This window comes from Hyaena hyaena, unplaced genomic scaffold (assembly GCF_003009895.1).
Source record: "Hyaena hyaena isolate Hyena2069 unplaced genomic scaffold, ASM300989v1 scaffold_257, whole genome shotgun sequence".
Classification (NCBI taxonomy): domain Eukaryota; kingdom Metazoa; phylum Chordata; class Mammalia; order Carnivora; family Hyaenidae; genus Hyaena; species Hyaena hyaena.
The window spans coordinates 1543286-1566777 of NW_024080889.1; the positions used below are offsets into that span (position 1 = coordinate 1543286).

The 23492-nt window shown below is 37.0% G+C and overlaps 1 protein-coding gene across 9 annotated transcripts in view; it reads left to right on the forward strand.

Moving 5' to 3' along the window:
• Positions 1–23492, forward strand: part of LOC120240623 (BEN domain-containing protein 5) — a 1403952-nt gene that overhangs the window by 638636 nt on the left and 741824 nt on the right. The window contains exon 1 of one of the 9 annotated variants that reach the window (XM_039245393.1): positions 7859–7932. The exons of the other annotated variants lie outside the window; for them this stretch is intronic. The gene's annotated coding sequence lies outside the window, so the exon portion shown is untranslated. Of the gene's footprint in view, positions 1–7858; positions 7933–23492 lie in introns of those variants that run through there. 9 annotated transcript variants of the gene reach the window in all.

Sequence of the window (23492 nt, forward strand, 5' to 3'; positions counted from 1 at the left end):
AGTTGTGTTAAATCTATAGAATAATTTAAGCAGAGTTGATGTATCATAATAATAAGACTTTTCATATAAGAACATAGAATGTTTCATCTTTTTCTATCCATAATAGAGCTTAAGTAACTTTATGCAAGTTCTTCATTTTTTTGTTAAGTGTATTTGAAGGTAGTTTCTATTTTATTGCTATTGAGCATTAGATATTTTGTAAATTATATTTTGGAACTGGGTTTTGCTGATATATGGGTAAGCTATTTATTCTTATTGTAGATTCCCTTTATATTACAGGTTTTTACAAGGCTGTTAAGTAGTGTTTCTGTGAACTGTAACCATCATTCAGTGCCCTTCCACATCTCTGTATCCTTCATCTACTAGAGACAATGAAAATAAATTTTAAAAGACCTTAGAAACATGAGATCTGATATCAAATCCTGTCCCTCACTTCTATGACACAGAAAATCATGTAATCATCATTGAGCTCCAACTTGCTAATATGTAGAGTGGGAATAACCTTCTGAGGGACTGACAAAAATAATGGTCATAACTTTTAAAATCAACTGTAACATTGTTATAATGCTGATAGCTATCTACTATTAATGTAAGGACTAAATAGTCATTCTTTTCATGCTTACAGAAGTCTTGTAAATACTATAATTATCCCAACTTTCATATGAAAAATGGAGGCTTAGAGAAGTTTTTAGAAATACTATACTATAGCTGTTAATGAGTGAGAGCTTGGAACCTGGCTGCTGGGTTTGAACTCCCAACTCCCCGATATATTCACTATGTGAGGTTGGACATATTTTTTACCCTCTCTGAGCAGCAGTTTCCTTATTCATAATATAGGGAATAGTAATAATATGTACTACAGAAGGTTTTTTTTTTTTTAATGTTTTGGGGGTTTTTTGAGGTGTTTAGAATAGACGTAGGAAGTGATGCATAAATATGAGCCAAGTGACCAACCTGTGCTTCTGTTGAGGCCAGAAATTCTGTGATAGTCATAGAGTCATGTGTGTTGTAGGATCACCCTGCTGGCTTAAGGGAATGCTATAGGATCAGAATCTCTCTTCCTTAACCAAATCCAGCTTATTTTTCAGTTTATTTTATGTGAACAGATTAAAGAGAGGCTTATATGAATTCCACTGATTATGGCCATAATGTAGACAGGATTTTCTCATCATTTAGAGCAATGTCTGAGTAGAAGCCCTGTATCTCTTAAATTCTTACCTGCCACATGTAATCATTTAGAAAATCCAATTGGCTTTTCCACCAATACTGCTCTAGTCTGAACCACTATCATCTCTCACTTGGATTACTACAATAGCCTTATAACTGGTCTTTCTGCTTCTACTTTTTCCTCACTATGATCTATTACCAAAACAGTAGCCAAGGCTATGCTCAGAACTCTCCAGTAATCTCCCATTTCATTTAAAATAAGAGGATCTTAAAATAATTTATAACAAACTACTTAATCTGGCCCCCTGTATTCTCTATGATTTCATCTCTTACTGCTTTGCCCCTCATCTTATTCCTGACACATTGACTACTTATATTTCCTTGAATATTCCAGGCATCCTCCTATGGCTCTGTTCCTTCTGTGTGGAATACTCTTTCCTCAGATATATGATTGGCTAACTCCATTCCCTTGTTTAAATATTTGCTGTAAACCAACTTTAAAGTGAAAACTTCTTTGACCTCTCTTTTTAATAAAGGAAAATTTTCTATTTCCCCCTTACATCACGCTCATTCTCTGTGACCTCCACTTCTTTTTATAGCACTCTATTTTATAAGTCTATTTTGTTCACTGACATAGTACATGGTATATGTAGGTACTTGATATTTAATATTGATTTTGACAGTGCATTTGTTAGCATTATAGAATAATGCAATTATTGAATTTGATAGTCATGTAGGGCTATCTGAAACTTTTATGTTCCAAAAAAAGTTTATGACCATATGGTTTTATTTCTTTATTATTTATATCTACCACTCCTGGGAAGAATGCAAATTTTTTGCATTAAAAACAATGAAAAAAGAATACCAAAAAAACCCACCCCATAAAAATATAATAGGACCATTGAAACAAAGATAAGATAACCAGAGGTAAGAGATGAAAGGAAGAGTGCATATAAAACTGAACTGTGCTTCATGGTAGCCAAGGCAGAAAAGGGAATGCATTGAATTAGGTAATTCTTGGTAAAACACAGTCTATGGATAATCAATATCAGAATGATCGAAGGTGCTTGTCTAATATACATTCCTGCTCCATTTGAGACACTCTGTATCAGCGTATTTTGTCTTTGAGATACACATAGGAATCTGCATTTTTTACAAGCTCTTCCTGTGGTTTTTATGCACAATGAAATTTACAACCTTAAGAGATACATACACATAAGAAATAAGAAATTCTGAACAACATAACAAGCATTGTCACCAGTGACGGAAAAGTTTCCATAGCAATTAAATTAATTTTTGCAAATGAAGTAACTTGTCAAAGGTCACACCGAAAGTTGAGCCTAGACCAGAAGTTATTTCCTACCATCCAGCCTTTTGTTTTTGTTTTTTTTTTTCTGCTGCACCTAATCATCATAGTATACCTTCCCATTTAATTTGCAGTTGTGATCAGATTGAATTGATTGATATCAGACTACTAATAACAACTGTGTACTCAGCCCATAAAATGATTCCTTATCCTCATATATGTGAAATGTATAACCTACATGCTATCTTTCTGTTAAAATAAGACAAACTGTGTACACTGTATCACATAGTCTAGTGCACAGTGCTAAATACTATTAATATGGCTTTGTATTTTCCCAGCCTCTTGCAATTTCTTGGCTAAACTTCAGCCTTTTTGCACCACTTGCTGTTCCCAAAATATATTCCCAAATACATGTAATAATATTTGACATGTATATTTGTGCCTAACCAATAGAACATTTAGCTATATTATTTTCATCACTTTAAATGACTTAAGTGTACTAAAATTAAAAATAATGTTAGTTGTATATGTGTCCTCATGCAAGTGTAGGAGCATGGATGATGATTCATACCCCCACCCCCTACCCATCGAGACTGGGGTGGGTGGGGAGGTCTTTCTTTATTTTATTCTCTTGATCTACCTGAGAATCCCCAGGAGGAATGAAGGTAAAATTCTATCACCTGCAAACAGAATGGTTGGCTGGAGAGGCAGATGCTCATCTCCAAAGATAATAATAGTGCACATAGAGAGCCTAGCACAACGTTAGGCTACTAGGCTAGCATTAGTAGTAGACACTCACAGAATAATAAATTTGAGTGACCTAAAATAATTTATACAATTTGTTGTCCTAGACATTATTTTGTAGTACCTTTTGTCTTCACATTTAACCCTATTAAGTTGGGATCATTCATTGCTTTTATTTTGCAAATGAGGAAGTAGACGCCAAACAGATTATATATGGTAAAGCCAGAATTATGACTGAGGTCTGTTTCTCTGCAAAGATTACATTCTTTCACCTCATCACATGATTTTGGAGTTTATCAAATAGACTAAAACTGTATCTCCTTGTTGAGGGTCAAGGTGTTGGATAGGAGTGGTTAGTGGCAGAGTGAGACAGTGTTTTCTGAATGAGCCTTTGAAAAAGTGACAAACTTGCCATATATGGAAATTTTCATTTGTCATAAGACGACACGTTACAAGATGGCCAGGTTCAAGAGGACAGAAGAATCTCTTTCCAGTGAAATTCTTCCTTCCCAGCCTCATCTAGTACTGAATATTTGCATACTCTAAAATTATGGAGTTGGAAGATATAAAGAGAATGTGGCACGTTTGAGGCACATGTGTAGTGGTGAGATACAGAATCTGAATTTGATTTACCCTTATATAAGTGATGTAAACTTCCCTAGCCTCTACTTTCTCATCGAAAAGTGGGACAAACAGTAAAGGATTATGATGATGAAAATTGTCATAGTATCCCCATAAGATAATCAGTCTTGGTGAGATCAGACATATGTTCTCAAGAAAATTCAGACTGTAAGAGGAAATAAGCAGTACCATAATACTAAGTTCTCAGGTGAATAATACTATATTTGACCTATCATTTCTCTATCCCCACATACTCTACAAGAAGAACTTTTTACATAGAAGAAACAACCCTATGCACCATGTGATCTCAACCCCAAAATAGACTAGGACTTTAATCTGATCCAAGCTAAAACCAGTCTTGTTTTCTTTTTCTGGAAATTAGGGAATTTGTTGGTTGACTATTAAAAACAGCTAGAAAGTCTGGTTGATTTGGGCCTAATATCACCATTTCGTAAAGGCTATGATGTCCATATGGAAGTAATTGAATAGAAAAGTCTAATGAAGAGGGAGAAAAATGAAGTGAACACATCAGAAATGAGAGACTGTGAGGCCGTCCTTATAATTAAATGAAGGAGAGTGTTGTGTTGACCATTTCTTCCTGCTTTCCTCCAAAAATAAAGTAACTAGATATACCAGGTATACAAACAAACAAACAAATTGCTTTTGAACCTTTGTCAAAAAAACATTTTTTTAAGCGAAATATGTCCCCCTCCCCACCCCCCAACAAAAAAAAATGAAAGTGAGAAACTCCCTGGCTGCTTTCCAGTAACCGTGAAGCCCATTTGAAGTGCAGGAAAGTGCTGATATCTTTAACATTCTTAAGGTAAACCTCACTTTTCTGAGAAGAGCTTGAGTGGGTTTCTGATCTTTACAAACCAACAATTCCTGAGCTTTCATTATAAAGGATATCATGTGTATCTTGGAAACAACAGCTCTTTGGTATTGCAAAGGTATTTTCCTAGATTTCTTAGTGAATCTTAGAGCCAGAAAGTCTGCAGTTACAGGATCTTCTTTGCTCAGTAACTGAACAGATCCTTCCTTGCTTTTTAAAAACCTGCTATGTAAGTCTAACATTCACATGAAAGGTGTCTTCCTCCATTTGTGCTACTATAACAAAATATCATAGACTGGGTAGCTTATAAACAATAAAAATGTATTTCTCACAGCTCTGCAGGCCAGGAAGTCTAAGATAAAGGCTCCAGCAGATTTGGTGTCCGGAGAGGGCCCACTCCACATAGATGGCCATCTTCTCATTATAACCTCACGTGACAAAAGAGGCCAGAAGACCTTTCTGGATCTCTTTGATAAGGGCACTAATCCTATGGTTAGAGCCCTCAGAACCTTATAACCTCCCAAAGACCCTGCCTCCTAATTTCATCACTTCAAGGGTTAGGATTTCAACGTATGAATTTTGTGGGAGTTGGGGAGAGTGGAAACATTCACTCTATACTATTCTGCCCCTGTCCCCCATTCATGTTCTTTTCACATGCAAAATACATTCATTTCATCTTAATAGCCCCAGAAGTCTTAACTCACTCTAACTTTATCTTAAAAGCCTGAGTCCAAAGTCTTATCTAAATATCATCTAAATCAGGTACATTAAGATTCAAGGTAAAATTCATCCGGAGGCAAATTTCCTTCCAGCTGTGAATTTGTGAAATCAAACAAATTATATGCTTCTAAAAATACAATGGTGGGACAGGTGTAAGACAGACATTCTCATTCCAAAAGGGAAAAATAGGTGAGAGGAAAGGGGTAACATGTCCCCAGGAAATCTAACATTTTTTTTTTAAATGTTTTTATTTGTTTCTAGGAGAGAGAGAGAGAGACAGCATGAGCAGGGGAGGGTCAGAGAGAGAGAGAGGGAGACACAGACTCTGAACAGGCTCCAGGCTCTGAGCCGGCAGTCAGCACAGAGCCCGACGCGGGGCTCGAACCCACGAACCGCGAGATCATGACCTAAGCGAAAGTCGGACGCTTAACCGACTAAGCCACCCAGGCGCCCCCAGAAAATCTAAAATTTTAAGGCTGAAGAATAATCTCTGATGCAAGGCTCTTTCCTTCAGACCTTCTCGGGCAGAGTACCTCAGAGGACACACTGAGGCCAGGTTTGGGTTGCCAAGGCTCTGGTGGCTCTGTTTCCATGGCTTCGGGTGGCCCAGCCTCTGTGACTTTGATGGGTACAGCCCAAGCTCCAGCTCTCGCAGCATGAAATTGCATGACTCCTGTTCTCTCCCAAGTTGGAATCATGTGCTGGTGGTTCTACCAGATTGGGGTTTTCAGGGCATCTCATTCTCTACTCCTCCTCTAGCCCATGCCCTGTTGGAGGTTCTCCGTGGTGGCCTTGTCCCCGCTGCAGCCGTTTCAAGGTGGCTCCTTCCTTCAAAATCTAGGGGAAGGCAGAGGCACCTAGCTACCTCAGTTAGTTGAGTGTCCAACTTCAGCTCAGGTTATGATCTCATGGTTTGTGAGTTCAAGCCCTGCATCAGGCTCACTACTGTCAGGGCAGAGCCCACTTCAGACCCTTTGTCCCCCTTTCTTCTCCAGCCTTGCACGCACACATATTCTGTCTCTCTCTCTCAAAGATAAATAAATATTTATATTTTTAAAAAGTCTAGGTGGAGGCAGCCATGACCCTTGTGTGTTGCTGGCTTTAACTCTGCTACAACAGGGCCTAGTGGAGCTGCCTGGGACAGCCAAGAAGAGTGGCACTGGAATGTGGGAAATGGAACCTCTTAAATGAAGGTTGATGTGAGACAGGGACAGTAGTGGCCCCTTCTTTGAAATTAGGCCCTTGCACTATGAGCCTGTGATGGAAAAGACAGTCCCATGATCTCCAAAATGCCTTTTGAGTCATTCTTCCATTGTTTTGGACAACAGCTCCTGGCATCCACTTTAATAGCTGATCCATATTAACCTAATAATCAAATTTAGCACACTCGTGTGTTCTCTCTTGAACAAATTTTCTCATTCCTTTCAAAATAGATAGGTTAAGAATTTTCTAAATTTTTGAAGTCTGTTTCCTTTTGATTAACAATTCCATTTTTAAGTCATTTCTCTACATGTGTTTTACTATAAGTGGTCAGGAGGACCAAGCCACCCTTTCAACAGTTTGCTTAGGTGTTTCCTCAGCCAAATAACCAATTTCATTGTTTGCAAATTCTGTCTTCCACAGAACAATAGGACATGGACACGATTCAGTAAAGCTCTTTGCCACTTTATAACAAGGATCACCCTCCCTCCAGTTTTCAGTAACATATTCATCATTTCTGTCTGACACCTCATCAGAATGGCCTTTACTGTCTGTATTTCTACCAATGTTCTGTTCCCAACCACTTAGGTATTCTCTAAGGAGACTGACACTTTCTCTACAGCTCTTCTCTTTCCTCTGAGCCTTTATCAGTCTGTTCACAGCAGAATAGGCTTTTTCTACTGTGTACTTCAAAATTTCCAGCCTCTACCCAGTATCCAGTTATAAAACCACTTTCACAATTTTAAGTATTTATTATAGCAGCATCCCACTCTTGGTATCAATTTTATTTCTTAGTCCATTTGGGCAGCTATAGTAAAATACCATAGTCTGGGTAGCTTATAAACAATAAGAATGTATTTCTCAGAGCTCTGGAGGTCAGGAAGTCCAAAATCAAGGCTCCAGAAGATTTGGTGGCTGGTAAGACCTGCTTCCTCATAAATGGCTGTCTCCTCACTTGTAACATCACATGGCAGAACAGGGCAGAGGAACTTCCTTGGGTCTCTCTTTTTTTTTTTTTTTTTTTAATGTTCTTTTGTTTTTGAGAGAGACAGATGGAGTGGGGAGAGGGGCAGAGAGAGAGGCAGACAGAGAAACCAAAGCAGGCTCTAGTCTCTGAGCTGTCAGCACAGAGCCCAATGCAGGGTTTGAACTCACAAATAGTGAGATTATGACCTGAGACGAGGTTGGATGCTTAACCAACTGGGCCACCCAGGAGCCATATCTTGGGTCTCGTTTTTAAGATCACTAATCCATCATCACCTCCCAAGGGCCCCACATCCTAACTCCATTGCCTGAGGGTTAGAATTTCAACATATGAGGCGTGCCTGAGTAGCTCCATCAGGTAAGCATTTGACTCTTGATTTCGGCTTAGATCATGATCTCAAAGTTCGTGAATTCAAGCCTCACATCAGGTTCTGTGCTGATAGCATGGAGGCTGCTTGGTATTCTGTCTCCCTCTCACTCTGGTCCTCCCCTGCTTGCTCTCTATATCTCTATCAAAATAATAATAAACTTAAAAATAATTTCAACATATTGATTGGGGAACAGGCAGAAATTTTCAGTCTATAGCAAGAGGGATGGAAAGGACTTACTGACCTGGTTAATAGGGACGAGAAATATGAATTCTAAACCTAACTTAATGTTGTGCCATAAGAATAATGAACTTCTGTTAGTTTCTGAGACAAGTAATGAAAATGTCAACTACATAATAAGGTAGATGTTGATTATATTCTTATCTTCTTTAATGACATCATAATGATTAGCTTTTAAAGAAGCAGTTACATTTCCTATAATGTATACATAACACATTACACATGTCAGTTTATTGAATCAAAGAGAAGCTTCACATAGGTGCCAGTGTAATTCCAGAAATCATAATTAAATAATTTCATTAAGTATAGCTTATTGTACAAGTTGAGATAGAGCCAGACTGCTTGGGTTCATGTATCAGCTCTAGTAAAAATAACTTTTGGTTATTTAATCTCTCTGACCTGTTTCCTAATCTGAAAAAAATGAAAATAACAGTACCTATTTTATAGCATTGTGTAAGGTTTCAATTAGTTAATTTTTTAAAGTGCTTAAAACAGTGTTGTCACATCAAAGGTGCTCAGTGAATGTCAGTGCAATTAGTAAATTTAGTTCAACTTAATAAAACAGGAGAGTCCATTATTGAAAAAAATCCTGAAAAACACTTTTTAGTAGTAATTATGTCTAACATTTATAATTTGATTTATATAACATGAAAATCCTGTTATATACACTACTTATTTTAATTTTCACAATAACCCTACTGATTTTTCATTGCCCATATTCTTCAGATATTGAAAGTGAGGTTCATTGAGAAGAACAACAGTTATTCTGGAGTTAGTTTGGACAGGTGGCTAAGCTTAAATATCCTTCATCCTGTCTCACACTTGCAGGCTATTGGATAAGATAAAGTGGTTCAGAGTGTGATCCAGACGTCTTTTCTTTGTGGCTTCTGCTTATTTTCTAAGCCCCATCCACCTACCTACATTTTAGGCAGAGTTGGGTGTTGAAAACCATCTATAACCAGGTAACTTATGGATTGCTTCCCTGTACCTGCCTGTCTTCTTCAGCTACCATCTCAAAAATTCCTCAGGTGATAAATTCCCACAGGTTTTCTAGCTAAGTACCTCAGACTGGATGGAATCCATGAGTGTTCATCCATATGGAATCTTAAATTGAGCAACACAATGGACTTGTGTCAAATATAAATCTTTAAGCTGAAATCTGCTTTTCTTCTTTCCTTCCCTTCTCTCCATTGCCCGATGCCTGCCCCTTTCTTTCTCTCTCTTTTTCTCTTACTCTCTTCCCATTTAGTATGGAATTGGCTATATCCTCTTTGCTAAAAATGTTGTGTTTACCTAAAAAGACTATGTTGTATAGCAGAAAGGTTTAGTCCTTATTTACCATAAATTATAATAAAAATAACTATTCATTATAGAGTGAAATTAGTTGGTGTTAGGTCACTTGAATGCTTTCCTTCTGTGAATTCCCTTAATCCTTACAATGTGTAGACATTATTAGCAGCATTTTATAGAGGGAGAAACTGACCCCTCAGAAAGGCTATGAGGCCAAAGATCTTCTGAAGCCTGTGTGTGTATTCTCTTCACTGCCACTCTTTCCCCTAACTATGTGTGATATTAGGTAAGTCACATCTCCCAATTGCAACCTTAATTCCACTAGTATAAAATAAGGAAGTTTAACTAATAGTCTCTAAGTTCCCTTCTAACTCTAGCAGTTTAATATCACTTATGTTGTAAAAATAACCCCCAAAATAGAAAATCTAGATATTTTAAAACTGTTAAGACATGTGTCAAAAGTGGTGATATTTTTAAAGTAAAATAAAAAGTGCATTTGAAAGATAGGAAAAAACATTGTTCATCAATTTCCAGAGTTATTTTTTTTACAGATGTCATTACAATTTTAAATGTTACCGTAATTATAGCATAGATTTTCTCATAATTACTACTCTTTCATTGACTTTTTCTGCAAAGAAAGGGGGACAGGGGTGGAAGAAAAGAGGAAGGTTCACCTTGCAATGAGGAACTGACTGTCTGCTTTTCCTCTGGAGAGGAAATCAGCAAAGTCTAATTGTTCCATAACCACGAGTAGTTTGAGAGCTCCTAATAGAAATAATGCCATGAATTGAGGGATATTGGTTAGTGAATGGCCACTCTACAATGGTTATTGATATATCTATGGACCTTTTTTTGTTAATAATTAATAAACATTATCCGAGCACCTATTATGTACCACAAATGAATAAGACATGGTCCTTGTTCTCAAGGAGCTCCCAGGAGGAGAGGGATAATAGGTTGAATTGTGAGCTTTAAAAAATAATTACCCATGGGCTCCTGGGTGATTCAGTTGGTTAAGCGTCTGACTTTGGCTCAGATCATGATCTCACAGTTTGGGAGTTCAAGCCCTGCATTGGGCTCTGTGCTGACAGCTCAGAGTCTGGAGCCTGCTTCTGATTCTGTATCTCTCTCTCTCTCTCTCTCTCTCTCTCTCTCTCAAAAATAAATAAACATTAAAAAAAAAAAATAATTACCCAGGCGCAGAGTTCCAAGAAGGCATTTTAGCAGAGTATGTAGAACAACACAGTGAGCTGTCATTTCCATGGCTGAACTGGAGCACACAAATGGAAGAGATAAATCTTAAGAGATGGGCAGGGATGATCATATAGGGCACCAATTGCCATATTAAAGAACTTTCAATTAGTCCTGAAGACAATAGAAAGCTGTTCAAGGTGTTTCAGAAAAGATGATACACATTGAGCGCCTGGGTGGCTCAGTAGTTAAGCATCTGACTTTGGCTCCGGTCATGATCTCGCAGAAGAGATGATACAAGGTCATAATTGTCTTGTGGAAAAAAATCATGTTGGCCTCAGTACTATGCTGAAGCTATTAATGGAGGCCTTTGGGCCTTCTCTTTAGGCAGGGGCTATAAAAAAGCATACCAACTCATCTCTAGTTTTGTTATCAAATTAGATTAAATTAAAAAAAATATGTTCATTTATTTTTGAGAGAGAGAGAAACAGAGAGCAAGCAGGGAGGGGCAGAGAGTGAGGGAGACACAGAATCTGAGGCAGGCTCTAGGCTCTGAGCTGTCAGCACAGAGCCTCACATGGGGCTCTCACAGACCAAGAGATCATGACTGAACTAAAGTCGGACGCCCAACCACCTGAGCCACCCAGCTGCCCCTTAAATTGTATTTTAAAAATAGTGAGCACTGGGTGGTATATGTAAACCAATTTGACAATAAACTATTTAAGGAAAAAAAATAAAAATAATGACACAAAGATGCCCATCTCTTATTATGTTTTATTACTATATATCTAGCCCCTATTTTGTTGGTTTGTTTGTTTTTTACATTTTTAACCTTGAAAGGAAGAAATTATTATCTCTCATTTTACCAATTAAGGAACACAAAAGTCTGCTGAAGTTAAATACTGACTCAGGTCACAGAGTAATGGCAGAACTGGGAATCAAATTTAGGTTTGTGTGACTCCAAAGTGCCTGCTCTTTCCCTTTGCTGCATCTGCAACTATAGGTTAGATCTGGAACTTGACTCCCAAATTTTATTTCTGAGGAAGTCCACAAATTACTAACAGAGAGTTAGAAAAATAGTATTTACCTCCATTATATGAAAAAAAGCAAATTGTCACCAAAGCCAGATAAAAGCATTACAAAAAAGGAAAACTATGAACCAATATCTATTATGAACATAGAAACAAAAATCCTCAGTAACATGCTAGCAAATTGAATCCAACAATGTATAAAAAGAACTATAGACCACAACCAAGTGGTATTTTAGGAATGTAAAACTGGTTCAATATTTGAAAATTAATTAATTTAATCTACCACATCAATAGGCTAAAGAAAAGAAAATACTTGACAAAATTCAACACCCATTCATGATTTTAAAATAAAGTCAGCAAACAATGACTAAATGGAGAATTCCCTCAACTTGATAAAGAACATCTATAAAAATCCTGTAGCTAATATCATACTTAGTAGTGAGAAAACTGGATGTTTTCCCCAAAGGTCAGGTTAACAAGGCAAAGATGTCCCTGTCCCATTCCTTTTCAACATTTTACATACTTGAAATCCTAGCTAATGTGAAAAGATGGAAGGGGAACAAAAAATATAGAGTTTGGAAAGGAAGGAAAAGCAAGTTTTCTACTAAAATAAATGAATAAAATATGTGTTTATACATATAAAATAAGCAACATCAATTATAACTAACTCAAATGTTGCATTACTATTTACAATGTGTTTTCGTTGACACTGTCTTACTTGAGTCATTGAGATTTTTTTTCTTTTTCTCTTCCTTGAGATAGGGTGGTAGCTAATTTAATCTTTATTTTGCAGATGAGTAGTAATGGTTAAGAGCAAGGACTTTGAAATCAAATAGGTCTGTTTCTGAGTTCCAGTGTGCCACAAGCTATATGACCATGGGCGTGTTACTAAATATCTGGACATGTTCTCTCATCTGTAAAATGGGAACAATGAGATCTAGTTCAAAAAGAAACAAAACAAAAAACTGTTTCAAGTGATAATGGTATTTCAATCCAGATATATCACATACTAATTCTATTTTCTTAGGTATGGTACTTATAATCTCTGAGCCTCAGTTTCCTCAAATATGAGATAAATAATAGAGCATACTTCTTAGGTTTTATTTTTATCTTTTGAATTAAACTAGAAAATACTCATAAGACACTTGTTACTGGTCTGTTACATAATAAACACTTAAATAGCAGTGGCCATTGTTATTATTATCCTTTGTTCCTATTTGATGATAAATGAACAAGGGACTGAATGAAGGATTTTGGGCAGGAGAAGAAGGATCATTTCAGGAGATATCAGGCTGGATATACACATAAATGGCAAGATTGTAGAGGACCACGAATGACAGAGAGGAAATGAAAAATTTAGAACTTTAGAGAAAAATGAGTCAAAGAAATTTTCTGTTGGTCCTATGTTCCTAGCCAGTCTTCACGGGGATAAAGCCCGCATATCAGGAAACTTCAGGTAGTTTAGGATCCAAGTGGTAGATTCTTGATTATAAATTCCCAGGAAGTTCTGCCCTCTCCCTTTTCCCAGGATGATTTTTCCAGGAAGGGAGAAGGGGGGAGAAGAGGCCAGGGACCTCAGTGACCCAAGGCCATTGGGAAGCAGTGCCAGCACCTGCTGCTGTTCAGGGAGTAGGATGCAGTCCTGATTTAGCATGACCGCTGCTGAAGGTTCCTTGGAGCTTGGCCAGTTTGCATCCTTCCTGGGGTTCTTATTTTGCAATCTGTTTGCAAATAGAAGGAATGCTGCCAATTTGACTGGGGCATAGAATCCAGCAGAGATTATGATGGTAATAACTCTGCAGTGGCCAGGCACCGGTGGTATCAGGGAACCTGAGGGGAGAAGGGGGGTGTCTGATTCTTTGAATAACAATTCCTGGCCCTAATGGCCTTAGAGTGATGGGTGGGACTTTCAGCGCATTCTCCTCCTGGGCCAGCATCTGTTCCTTGGATTAAAGGAAAGGCTGCCTATTTTCTTCCAGAAACAGAAACCTATTTGTTTAGTCTGAACAAACTTATCTCCAGTCCAGGTCAATCTATTCTGACAGAGTAAGAAAGAGATAGAGACAGGCCCTTGAAAGGAATTTATGGAAGTGTGAATTTTGCCAAGTCTGTATTTTACTGCTTGGAGAGTGCTGGCTCAGGGTACTAGGTTAGACTGGCAAATTCAAAGGCAGACGGTCCTGCCTACACAGCAGCCTCCTGGCCGGAAGTCGGGGGTGGATCCAGATGGGAATCATATGCCTGTGCCATGTGTGTTTGCAATGGAGGAGAGAATCTCATGGCTGACAACTTTCTTAGGGCTCCATGCAGAACTCACAGCATGAGTGAGGAAGCTGCTGGGGTGGTTCTGTGCCCTGAATTTTAGGAAATTGTAACAAGCACAGGACTTAGGTACTTGAACTGAACCTGGCCCTGTCATCTCATTGGATATCAGAGTAGGAGACCTAAACAGCTCCAAAAATCCACTTTTTCTTATTCCTGTACAATCCATCGGGAAACTGTCCAATCCCACTGTCTCATGTTTTCTTTCTTTCTTTCTTTCTTTCTTTCTTTCTTTCTTTCTTTCTTTCTTTTTTTTTTTTTTTCAGTTCTACCCTTCTTTTACATTCCAGGATTCAGATTCAGTGAATGTTTAAGTACCTACTAAATGCTGGAAACCAAGTACTACAGGAAGGAGGAGTTGTTATCTCCATCTTACAGATAAAGAAACTGAGATTGGTCACATAGCTACTAGATGGCAGAAACAGGATTCTGTGTTCCACAACCACTATCATTCTGTGCTTACCTTTTCAGCTTCAACTCTTAGAACTTCCCCAGCATACTCTGCAGTCTCAGCCACAGCACACTCTTTTTTTAATTTCTTGATCATTCCTTCTTTAACCTGTGTCCTTTACCCAGACTATTCTATTTGTCTGAAACTCTCTCCTCCTCCCTAGCCCCTCACCACTCCTAGTTTCCTGCCCCCAGTTTTTTGTTTGTTTGTTTGATACATTCTACTCATTTTCTATATCTTGGCCTAGCTATCACTGACTTCAGGGAATTTGTCTTTGGGATATACTATGAACTCAGTAAAATGTTTAAAACTAAGTGAATTAAGCAAGCTTCTCTTGTCCAGATGTGAGATAATGGAACAGAAACTAGGGATCAAGCAAAAATAAGAAAAAGCAGAGAGTGAGAATTAGAGTCTAGAGAAATTGAGTTGAAGAGATGAGCTGCCTTGAATTTTTATAGAGTGCCTTTGGCCTTGTGCATAGGCAGGGAAGGAACCACTAAAAATGCTGACCGGCTTGGATAACTAGGGTAAGATATTTGGTCTTTTGGCCTGAAGACCAAATCTAATGTGGAGTCTAATGTATCACTTAGTTGAAAGGGCCTATCATTCTCAGCAAAGCTAACGATATATTTTTCTGGAGTCTTCATTGCATTTGTGACATTGACTGAGGTTGCTGCTGACAGTGTTGATGCACCAGAGTCTTTGCCTTAACTAAGTTCATCTCCCAAGGACTTACTCCTTCACTTTTTGGCAGATAGTGCCTATTTTTCCACTTTGATAAGCCTAGAGAATTCAATTCAATTTCTCTAAGGGCTTTATCCTCCTATCTGCCCACTACAGGCAACTCACAGAGCCATGACCTTTTCATGGGGAAGTTGTTATACAAGAATATTTTAAAATCTCACAGAGTTACAGACTGTCAAAACTATTAAAAGCCTTAGAAATCATTTAGACATATTCCTATCAATGGGAACAAGGTCACACAGAAGAGCAGTGGTTAAATAACTCAGGTACTGTGACTCTTTGGGACTTTCTCCATGGTTCCACAACCATGGTCATTAAATTTGATGTGGGGAGAGATAGGGGTCGGATGGTGGGGGTGGAGGGAACTGCTTAACTGCACAATTAGAGTTACTAAAAATATGACTGGCTTTAGAGTCAGACAGACTCAAATTTGAATCTTGACTCCATCTCCACAAGCTTTGTGACCTCAGAAATATGACCTAATATTTCTCTGTTTCCTCAACTGTATAATAGATATATTGATATTTACATGGTTGCCAAGAAGAAATGCTGATGAGTGCAGAATGCCTAAAACTTTGAGGCATTAGCTACCGTGTATTGTAGTAGGTAGGTTGTAATTTTTTTTTGGATACTTGGGCAAAATTGGGATAAATGAAACATTTTTGAGGGTCTTGGTTGACAAATCATTTATCTTGAGAATTCACAATTACTCTGGTTCCTTTCAGCAACTCCAAGTTGTCATTCTTAGACAAAGATATGTTGTCAAAGAAATTCATCAGTGCATAATGTTTGGGTTTTGTTTACATTGCTTCATTGAGTTACTGCTAGAACTCCAAACTGCTATGGAGGTTTGAAGATTTCACAGGATTTCAACAAACTATATGTATCTTGCTATATGACAGTCTTTGAGCAATCGAGTGAACTGCTAAAATTTACTTGAGAACTGCCACAACTACTGAGAAAGGAGTTCTGAAGGGTGAAACCCATCATCTAAAGAGAAAAAGGGCCACACCTGGGCATTTTCCATTGGAAAGTAGTAGAAGCTAGTCATTTGCAATCGAACATTAATATTTCAGTGGTAATGAAAGTAGTCTGAACTTAGAATTTGGAAGCCTGGGCTCCAGTCTCATGTTTTTTACTGACCAGACTCCAGTCCTAGACACTTCCATAACTTTACTAATTAGTTTGATTCTAGGATCCTTCCTTACTCTACTATTTCACATCTCTACTCCCATGTCCATATCTTTTTATGTCTGAAATGTTTTACATCATCCCAATTCTTAACCTTTACCTGAAAACCTCTTCTGTCCTTAAAGTCATAGTTCAGGAAGTGCCTTCTTTACAAAAACATCTCTGATCTACCAGGGAGATTGATCATCTCCTATGATTTCACAAACTCCATTGCTTCATTCTGCTATTGCACTATAAACAGCTATTTACATCTACCTCTTCCCTAATGTACTAGAAGGCATGGGGGGTGAGGGGTGGGACACATCTTATTTTTGTAGTATTTTCTCAATGCTTGTACTTAGTATGTGCAACCTCCAGCAGGAACTGAATGAAGGATAAGATTTGAGTTAGGGCAGAAAGGAGTAATTCAGGGAGACTTAAGTCATGAGAACAAAGACATGGAGGCTAGAATGAATGAGAGTCATACATTTCATTATTTTATTTATTCATGGATTTACTTATGCATTTATTCATTTATTCACTTGTTTAGCACAAAGATACAGCAGGAACCTACTGAGTACTAGGATACAAAAAATAAAAAGAAGGCTGTTCTTAAGAATTTTCCATCTGTGGGGAGGAGGGATATAGACAATAAACATTCAACAATATAACATCATGATTGCTGTGAAAGACATACAGGTTGCAAAGAAAGTACAGATGAGGCACCTATGTGAGTTTGAGGGTTAAATAAAGCTTCTTGGAGGAAATGACACCTCAGCTGAGTCTTGGAACATGAGTAGGAGTGAACCAGGCTGACAGGAGGAGAAGCATTCTAGAGCTATGTTTGGGGTTGTTGGTGAGCCAGATCTGGCAGAAATAGAGAGCTTAGTCTGGAGAAGCTGGGGACATTAGATTGAAGAAATTGACATAGTGACTTGGGATTCAAAACCATATTTAGATATGCAAAAACACAGTTAAACTGAAAATTGTGGAACTCTTGTAGGCATGCCACAGTTGGCCGAGGGAATCATTTTGGCAAGACGTTAGCTGATGTTGTATTGGTCTGATCTTGTAGTAGTCCTTCACTTTTTTCTAAGGAAAAATTTAGAGGAAATATTTTCTTTAGGGAGAATTGGTCTGTTTTAGGAAGAGAAGTATCTCCGGTTATCTCCTGTGATGAATTCCCTAAGTATATGCTTAGAATGTGACACTTGCATACAATTCTATTTTCTCAGGGGAATCCATGTAGATTTCAGAAGTTTATGAATAGTTTAGGTTGTTGGGACAAGAGCCTTCAAAAATCAAACTATAGATAAGTACTTCAAAAATCATATGGGTAAATGAATAGCAATGATAATAATTGGTAGATTACAAATGTGCTGTAGTCTCCTCATAATATCAGAGGGTACATATTATTAATGCCAGTTTTATACACAAAGGGATAAAACTCAGAAACTTTAAATTATTTTCTCAAAATCATGCAACTAATAAGTGACATAACCAGAACTAGTACACAGTTTTTCACACTCTCAATTCTGTGCTTTTTCTACTATGTCATAAAGTGTATGTCTCGAAATTTCAGGAACTCTGCTGTTGGCATTTCTATTCCTTTAAAACTGTAGAGGGTAAAACATTCAGTTATATAATTTGACATTTAGATTTAGCTTTTTTTCAGACCTGAAATATCATATTTTTGCCTACCAATTTGGCTTTGTAATATTTCAGTTTTAGTTTTGTATTGGCCCCTGGTATAAAAATATGCTATTGTCCTAATTAAGCTACTGGCTTACCTCTCACAACATAGATTTTCAAGAAAACTGCCAACCATTCGAAATAATTTGTGGTCGTTCAAATGTTTTTCTCACTTAAGCTCATTACTATTTTTAGATGTATTCTATATTATATAGATCTTTTAGTGCTGTTTTCAGTGTTCATCTGTTGTTAAGGAGACACAGTAAAGATTCTAATCAATTAGCAGAAGTTGGCAGTAGAATCACAAATTTTAGAGCTAGAAGACATATTAACAACTATAGATTCAGAATCTCTTCAGGGAGTCATAAATATTAGTGAGAAAATTTTTGGAAACTTTCTTTTTAATTGAAGGTTATCATATACACAGTAAAATGCTAAAATATCAAGTATATAGTTCAGTGAATTTTTACAAATAAATAACAATTGGGAAACCACTCCCCTAGTAAAAAAATATAGAACATTGCCAGTTACCCAGAAGACTTTCTTCACAGTGCCTCCTGCCAGTCAGTAACCCCAAATTTAATAGATAGTCTATTAATCAGATTAGTTTGCTTAGTCTAGAACTTCCTATAAATGGAATCATACTGTATATACCCTTTTTAATATGTGTCTTTTCATCCAACAATATTTTGTCCATATTATTTTATGTAGCAATCACATATTCTTTCTCATAAATGTGTAATATTCTGTTGTATCACAACCAATTTGATTTGATGTAATAGTGTTTGGTTTAGTGCTTCTGGGTCTAGGTTCCTGAGAGAGATTGGTCTATTAGCTTCCTTTCTTGTAATTTCCTTAAAAGGTTTTGGTATCAAGGTTATGCTAGCCTCATAAATGATTTGGAGAGAGTTCCCTCTTTTAACATTCTCTGAAAGATTTTGTGTAAGAGTCCCTAAAATGATTAAGTGAATTCACTAGTGAAGCTATCTGGGTCTAGAATGTCTTTAAAGGAAAGTTTTAAATTATGGATTTAATTTTTAAAATAAATATGGTACTTTGCTATATTTTGTTCCCCTCAAATATTTTCTCTCCATTTCCAATAGAGTTATAAACCATGCTCTACTGCAGTTCTCATTAGACATATGACTTGCTTTAATCAATGAATATTAGAATATGTAACTGAAGCAGAGGCTTTATATTTGAGTGATTTTGTTTGGTCTCTTCCATCATTTACTATGAAAACTTATCCTCAGATAGGTACTGGTCCCAGATTCTGGAGATACATGGCAAACTAAACCCACCCAGAAGTCTGAGGGTGACCCTAGCCAATATCAGCCAATCTAAATAGAACTGTAGTCTGAGCTCTAGAAAAACTTTTGACTTTGTTGGATTTTTTCTACTCTGTTTATTTCTGTTTCACTCATTTTTGTTCTTCTGTCTACTGTACCTTTCTACTTACTTTGTGTTGCACTTTTTTGCTTTGTTTTTTATTTTTTGGTTTTATGAAATTAGCCTAGATCCTTTATTTAAACCTTTATTCTATCCTTATATATGCATTTTAAGGCTACAAATTTCCCTCTAAGAACTACTTTAGCTGCATCACATGTTTTAAAATGTTGTATTTTTATTATTATTCACTTAGTACAAATGGCTTCACTTAGTCATTCAGTAAGTATTATATTGTATACATGTATAGAAAAATGTAATAGTTATGAGTATAATGAGCCTGTACAGGAGAATACACATATGTCATCACTACTTGTGCCTCTCTCCCCATTAAGTCAGTAGCTTTTCCATCCTGGCTTCAAACACTATAGTCTTGCTAGTATTTCAACTTCATGTAAATATAATCATAACAGTTTCTTTTATGTCTGCCTTATCTCGTTTCTTATGCTCAATATTGTGTTTTTGAGAATTATGCATATTTGGCATATAATTAATTTATTTTTACTATAGTATAGTATAGTTTGTATATGCTAGATTTTTCTTATCTGTTCTTTTATTTATTTGTTTGTTTTCACTTAATTTTTTTTCTTTTCTTAAATAGTTTATTGTCAAGTTGGTTTCCATATATCACCCAGTGCTCATCCCAACAAATGCCCTCCTCCATGTCCACCACCCCCCCTTCCCCTCTTGCCTCTCCCCCACCTCCATCAGCCCTCAGTCTGTTCTCAGCATTCAAGAGTCTCTCATGGTTTTCCTCCTTCCCTATCCCCAACTATTTTTCCCTTCTTCTCCCCCACAATTCTCCGTTAAGTTCCTCCTACTCCACCTATACATGCAAAAATAAGGTATCTGTCCTTCTCTGCCTGACTTATTTCACTCGGCATAACACCCTCAAGTTCCTGTTGCTACACATGACCAGATTTCATTCTTTGTCATTGCCATGTAATATTCCATTGTATAGATGAACCACAGCTTCTTGATCCATTCGTCAGTTGATGGACATTTAGGCTCTTTCCATGTTTTGGCTATTGTTGAGAGTGCTGCTATGGACATTGGGATACATGTGCCCCTATGCCTCAACACTCCAGTATCTCTTGGGTAAATTCCTAGCGATGCTATTGCTGGGTCATAGGGGAGTTCTATTTTTAGTTTCCTGAGAAACATCCACACTGTTTTCCAGAGGGGCTGCTACAGTTTACATTCCCACCAGCAGTGTAGGGGGGTGCCTGTTTCTCCACATCCTCGCCAGCATCTAGAGTCTCCTGATTTGCTCATTTTATCCACTCTGACTGAGGTGTTATCTCATGTGGTTTTGATTTGTATTTCCCTGATGAGGAGGGATGCTGAGCATCATTTCATGTGTCTGTTGGCCATCTGAATGTCCTCTTTGGAGAAGTGTCTATTCATGTCTTCTGCCCATTTCTTCACTGGATTATTTGTTTTTCGGGTGTGGAGTTTGGTGAGTTCTTTATAGATTTTGGACACTAGTCCTTTATCTGATATGTCATTTGCAACTATCTTTTCCCATTCTGTCAGTTGCCTATTAGGTTTATGGATTGTTTCCTTTGCCATGCAGAACCTTTTAATCTTGATGAGGTCGCAATAGTTCACTTTTGCTCTTGATTCCCTTGCGTTTTGGGATGTGTCAAGTAAGAAATTGCTGCATTTGAGGTCAAGGAAGTTGCTTCCTGCTTTCTTCTCTAGGGTTTTGATGGTTTCCTGTCTCACATTCAGGTCCTTTATCCATTTTGAGTTTATTTTTGTGTGTGGTGTGAGAAAATGGTCTGGTTTCATTCTTCTGCATGTTGTTGTCCGGTTCTCCCAGCACCATCTGTTCATCCCAGAAAAAAGAGGCTGTCTTTTTTCCATTGGATACTCTTTCCCGCTTTTTCAAAGATTAGTTGGTCATACACTTGTGGGTCCAATTCTGAGTTCTTTATTCTGTTCCATTGGTTTATGTGTCTGTTTTTGTGCCAATACCATACTGTGTTGATGATGACAGCTTTGTAGTAGAGACTAAAGTCTGGGATGGTGATGCCTCCCGTTTTGGTTTTCTTCTTCAATATTACTTTGGCTATTCAGGGTCTTTTGTGGTTCCATACAAATTTTAGGATAGTTTGTTCTAGTTTTGAGAAGAATGGTGGTGTAATTTTGATTGGCATTGCATTGAATGTGTAGATTGCTTTGGGTATTCATTTATTCATTTATTTATATTTTAAGTAGGCTCCATGACCAATGTGGAGCTCAAACTCATGACCCTGAGGTTAAGTGTCATGTGTTCTACTGACTGAGCCAGCCAGGCACCCCTTTTCTATTCATTTTTAGTGGGCATTTGTATTTTTTTATAGAGTTTAACCATTAAGAATATGATGCTCTACACATTCTTACACATGTTCCCTGATAATCTTATACATTTAATTATGTCAGGTATGTAATTAAAAGTAGAATTTCTGACTCCCAGAACATTTGTATTTTCACTTTTATTAGATACTGACTGTCAGTGTTCTAGAGTGACTGTCTCACCAGCAGTACATGAGAGTCCTGAAGTTGAAAATATTTTATTTTCATTATGGTATATTTGGTACATTGGTTATTTTACAAATATTTGGAGATTTTGTAGTTGTCTTTCTTTTATTGATTTCTTGCTTAATCCCATTGATCAGAAAATGAAGTCTGTATGATTACAGTCCTTTGCAGGTTTTTGGAACTTGCTTATGATGTAGTACTATTTCGATAAATGTTCCACATATGCTAGAATAAATAATGTGTTTCACAGTTGGTGGATGTTGTGTTTTATAAACATCAGTGAGATCCAGTTTGTTAATGAAGATTTTCATATTTTCAATATTCTTATTGATACTTTTGTCTGTTTATTTTATTAGTTTACTGAATGGTAAGTCAAATTTCTAGCTATGAATACAGATTTAATTCTTTTAATTCTGTAATTTTTACATATGTATTGTGAGGCTATGATTTTAGGTGCATTTAATTTTAGGGTTGTTATGTATACCTACTTCTTTAATTGCCCTTTTTATAAATGTTAAATAGATCTCTTTATCTCTTGTATTTCTTACCTTAAAGTCTAGTCTATTTGATATTAATATAGCTAAATAACTTTCTTTTCCTTAGTACTTTGTGTCCTTTTTACTTTCAACCTTTCTATATTCTTATATTTAAAATAGTTTCTTGTAAGTAATGTACAATTTTGTTTTCTATTTTTTTAAGTTTATTCATTTAATTTGAGAGAGAAAGGGAGAACAAGAGCAAGTAAGGGAGAGGCAGAGGGAAAGGCAAAGGGAGAGAGAGAATCTCAAGCAGATTCCATACCCAGTATAGAGCCTGAGAGCCCCATACAGGGCTCAATCCCATGAACAGTGAGATCATGACCGGAGCTGAAATCAATCAAATGTTTTTCTTATTCTTATTCTTTTTGTTTTAATTTTTAATGTTTTGTTTATTTCTGAGAGATAGAGAGAGACAGCATGAGCAGGGGAGGGTCAGAGAGAGAGGGAGACACAGAATCTGAAACAGTCTCCAGGTTCTGAGCTGGCAGTCAGCACAGAGCCCAACAGGAGGCTCAAACCCAGGAACTGTGAGATGACCTGAGCCAAAGTTGAAGTCAGATGCTTAACTGACTGAGCCACCCAGGAGCCCTTCTTATTCTTATTCTTATTCTTATTCTTATTCTTATTCTTATTCTTATTCTTATTCTTATTCTTATTCTTATTCTTTTATTCTTATTCTTTTATTCTTATTCTTATTCTTAATGCTTTTACAGCCCTACTACAACCCTTTTCAGTAACCTCATGTAGTTGTCTGTAGCTCAATATTAAATATCCTTTTACTATTTCTTCAATCTTCTTTAGCTTCTGTTTAGATTATACATCTATCCTACCTTTTCTTTTTTAATTGAGATATCATCATCATATACCATTGTATTAGTTTCAAGTGTACAGTGTAATATATGTATATA